Source organism: Benincasa hispida, chromosome 1 (assembly GCF_009727055.1).
Source record: "Benincasa hispida cultivar B227 chromosome 1, ASM972705v1, whole genome shotgun sequence".
NCBI lineage: Eukaryota > Viridiplantae > Streptophyta > Magnoliopsida > Cucurbitales > Cucurbitaceae > Benincasa > Benincasa hispida.
Window position 1 is genome coordinate 50028416 of NC_052349.1, and position 4971 is coordinate 50033386.

Sequence of the window (4971 nt, forward strand, 5' to 3'; positions counted from 1 at the left end):
CAAACTACCGGACAGTTTGGTGGAAGGCGTGGCGAGGACCCGCATGCCCACCTCCGGAGTTTCATCGAGATCTGCAATAATTTTGTGTTCCCTAATATCTCTACCAAGGAAGTTTGACTAACTTTGTTCCCATTTTTGTTATGTGACCAGGCGCGAAAATGGGCTTACTCTCTCGAACCGGGGGAGATTACATCATGGGAGCAAGTAGTAGAAAAGTTTATGAAGAAATACTTCCCTCCAATGGAGAATGTTAGAAGAAGGAAGTTGATAACTAATTTCAAACAGGATATTGATGAATCACTCAGCGATGCTTAGGCGAGGTTTAAGAGGCTGGTGAGAGATTGTCCGCATAACGGCTTACCAGACTCCTTACAGATGGAGATTTTTTATCACGAATTAAACCCTGCTTCACAGACCGCTGCTAATGCGGCAGCAGCTGGAGGTCTTCTGGATAAAACTTATGATGAGGCCAAGAACATCCTTGATCGCATTTCTAAAAATCATGAAGACTGGAGAGAAAGCGATCAAAGATTGAGAATCAAGGACAGTGATGTGAACAATGGTGCTATCGTATCCCTTCAGAGTCAAATGACTATGATGATGAACTTGATACAGGGAATCACAATCAATAGCCCATCAACGCATAGTGGGCAAGTGAACGCAATTAACCAAACGACCGCAAGGTGTGCTACTTGCAGTGAAGGACACATAATGGAGGAATGCTTGCAAAACCCACAGTCAATCTATTTTGTGAAGAATAACCCATTTTCTAACACGTACAACACTGGGTGGAGAAACCACCCCAATTTTGCGTGGAAAAATCAATAGCAAAATTTTCAACCTATGGCGCAAAAAGAAGGGCCACCTGGATTTTTTCCACGAACCAACAGTCAAAATAAAAATAATAATAATTGGAATATAAAAAACCAAATACCAAACTCACGATAATTTAAATTAAATAAAAATCAATGTGTTGGTTTATTCTTTATTCAATATTGGTTTGGATTTTTTGTTTTTTTTTTTGTAAAATCGATTGGTTCAATTTGATTCTTGATTGATTTCAAAACTGATTAAACTGAACCAACTATCATCTTTAATACTTGTGAGATATGAGAATTTGAACGGTTGATAAACTATGCTTAATTAGCTACTTATAGTTGATTTAAGATGTGTTTGCTTTTGTTTAATTTTAAAAATAAGTTACTTGTAAACAAATTGAATGTTTGACAACCACTCAAAATAGACTTTGGAACACTTTCAAAGTGCATTTTAAATAATTTTATCATTAAATAAAAACGACTTTTTTTTCTTTTGTCAATCCAAATAGACTATTAGTTAGACTTGAATTTATAATGATATATTTGTCTAAATCATATTTAAAAAAAAAAGGTTAAATTTTTACAAATTTAATCTCTATAATTTGGCAAAAAAAAAAAAAAAAAAAGGTTAGAATTTAGCTATTATTATTCTATAAAGAGAATTTTATCAAATTATATAGACTATTTATGAGGTTTAATTAAATTATATGAACTAAATTATAACTTTAATATAGTGAGTTAAATTTTAACTTTATCGAAGGTAAAATTTGTAACTTAATAAAATAAAAACTTCTAAATTCAATTAATCTAAATCATCAATTACAAATATGACACGTGAAAATTTTAGTATTTGATATTGTTTAATCATCAATCAATTTGAAAGGATAAGTTATGAAATATAACAAATTTAATATTATATTAATATTTTAGCACTCCCTTCCCGTATAATTTGAAAATTTGTTAAAACTCAACAAATATATTTCAATATATATTGAAGAGAAAATGATGTAAAAAATTGAGCGATTGGATTATGACAAATTTAATAGTATATCAAGATATTTAAATATATGTAAAGATAACATTAAAGTGATAAAAATTTTAACGAAAAAGAAAAAGCATGGGAAGAGGGGGTTGTCGCGTCAAAAAAGCTCTCATGTCCCATCATATTTTTCTGATACGATAGGTAAACGGGGGGGAAAAAGCAGGTTATTATGATTAACAATGTGAAAAAGGAAGGAATGAATGTATGAATCAAGCTAGCAGTTCGCAGGTACCGTAATCTTCCACTTTAGAAAGTTTGTTGAAGCAATACATTGAAAAGAACGAAACTGTGCATCAAAACCAAGCGACGTCTATTCGCAACCTAGAAATTTAGATAGGCTAGATTGCGGGTGAACTCAATAACAGACCGCAAGGGGGCCTGCCGATTTCAACGGAACTCCCACGTAACCCAGGGGTACGGGTAAAGAGCAATGTCAAGTTGTGACGTTGCGTAGTGGAAATACTGTGGCGGGGGAGAAGAAAGAGCCTAGCCGGACTGCTCCAATTGCGCTGGAACCAGAGATTGCATTGACTCAAGAAGAAACAGAAAAAAAAGAGGTGATAGAACCTAAGATTGCATCCACCTCGGAGCCAAAAGAACAAGGGACCGTAAGAATACAGCTGCCATCATTCCCACAGAGACTCAGAAAGAAGAAAAATGATGAGGTACAGTATCAACACTTCATGAATATGTTAAAACAATTGCATATTAATATTCCATTCACTGAAGCAATTGAGGAGATGCCCGCATATGTAAAGTTTCTAAAGGACATAGTGACAAAAAAGAGAGGCACTGGTAAGTTTGCTACGGTGGCTTTGACGCAGAGTTCAAAATCTATAATCCCACCGAAAATGTGTGACTCTGGGAGTTTCACTATACCTTGCTCCATTGGAGGATTATACATCGGTCAAGCACTATGCAATCTCAGGGCCAACATTAACTTGATGCCCATGTCAATTTTCAAACAACTAAATGTGGGGCAACTTGCGCCTACGACGGTGACTCTCCAATTAGCTGATAGATCTCTTGTGCATCCAGAGGGGAAGGTGAAAGATGTGCTGGTTATAATCGACAAATTTATATTACCACCAGACTTCATCATCCTGGACTATAAAGCCGACAAGGATGTGCCCATCATCCTGGGGCGACCATTTTTATCAATCGGTCGTGCCCAGATTGATATGCACAAAGGAGAGATCACCTTGAGTGTGAATGGACAGAAGCTCAGGTTTAACATTATCAGAGCCATGAAATATCTTGATGAAAAAGGCCTCAATGAATCCGATGATGAACAAAGTTTGAATGATGAAGAGAAGCCTGAAGATAAAAATGAAGATGAGAATGCGATCACATTCATTGTAGCATGCAATGCGATCATAGAAAAAACAAACAAGGAAGATGAGGTGATCATGTTTCAAGAAGTTAAGCCGACAGTGAAAAAAGAAAGAAAAACAACAAAACCGTCCTTAGAACAACCACCAACAATAGAGCTGAAGACCCTTCCTAACTACCTGAAGTATGCATTTTTGGGGCAGAACGAAAAGCTACCGATAATCATTTCCTCTGCACTTAATGAAGACCAAGAAATGCGTTGTTGAGCATTCTGAGAAAATATGTTAAAGCAATTGGCTGGATACTCGCAAACATTAGAGGAATCAGCCCCGCATACTGTATGCATAGAATTCATCTCAAAGAGAATCACAAGGGATCGATCGAACATCAACATAGACTTAACCCTGCGATGAAGGAGGTCGTAAAGAAGGAGATGATCAAATGGTTAGACACGGGCATCATTTATCCAATAGCAGATAGCACGTGGGTCAGCTCCATGCAGTGCATGTCGAAGAAAAGAGGGATAACGGTAGTCCCTAACACAAATAACGAGCTGATAATGCAAAGAACCTTCACCAGATAGTGGATTTGCATGGACTACCACAAACTAAATGCGACAACAAAGAAGGATCATTTCCCGTTATCTTTTATTGACCAAATGTTGGATCGTCTAGCTGGAAATGACTTCTACTGCTTCTTGGATGGGTATGCCGATTATAACCAGATCATGATCGCTCCTGAAGATTAAGAAAAAACCACATTCACCTATCCGTATGGAACATTTGCGTTTCGAAACATGTCGTTTGACCTCTGCAATGCGCCAAACACTTTCCAAAGGTGTGTGATGGCCATTTTTTCGGAATATCTCGAAGACTCTGTAGAAATATTCATAGACGACTTCTCTGTGTATGGGCACACATACGAAGTCTGTCTTGACAACTTGGAGAAGATATTGAAAATATGTGAAGAGACGAACCTCGTGCTTAATTGGGAGAAATGCCATTTCATGGTGAAGGCGGGTATTGTGCTTGGGCACAAGGTCTCTAGGGACGTGTTGGAGGTGGACAAGGAAAAAATTGAAGTGATTGAAAAGCTCCCACCTTCAACGAGTGTAAAGGCTGTCAAGAGCTTCTTGGGACATGTTGAGTTTTATAGACGTTTTGTCAAAGGCTTCTCAAAAGATTTCACGACCACTGAGTGCATTGTTGGAAACAGATAGAAAATTTGATTTCGATGACCAATGCCTCAACACATTCACGATTTTGAGGAACGCATTAATGACGCGCCTGTGTTGATTGCACCAGACTGGACACTGCCCTTTGAATTAATGTGCGATGCAAGCGGTTATGCGATGGGACCAGTGATGGCACAGAAGAGAAAAACGATACTACATCCCATCGTATATGCGAGTAAAACCCTGAATCCTGCTCAAACAAACTACACCACCATAGAAAAAGAGTTGCTTGCGGTGATATTTACGTTGGAGAAATTCAGAGCATATTTGCTGGGAACAAAAGTACTCATCCACACTGACCACTCGATGATAAAATATTTGATGACAAAGAAGGATACAAAGCCGAGGTTGATTAGATGGGTTCTTCCTCTAGAAATTTGATATGGAAATCATTAATCACACGGGGACAGAGAACCAAGTTACGGATCCTTTATCTAGATTAGAAAATCCAGAAGTTGACCGCAATCAGTCAGAGGTGAGTGCAACGTTCCCAGATGAGCAACTATTTCAAATTAAAGAATTGCTATGGTACACAGAAGTGGTAA

General features: G+C 37.6%; 1 non-coding gene across 1 annotated transcript; it reads right to left on the reverse strand.

Moving 5' to 3' along the window:
* Window positions 1–252: 252 nt before the first annotated feature.
* LOC120070403 lies at window positions 253–359 on the reverse strand. Its single transcript, XR_005479897.1, has one exon. It is a non-coding gene; the product is annotated as a small nucleolar RNA R71 (small nucleolar RNA).
* Window positions 360–4971: the final 4612 nt, after the last annotated feature.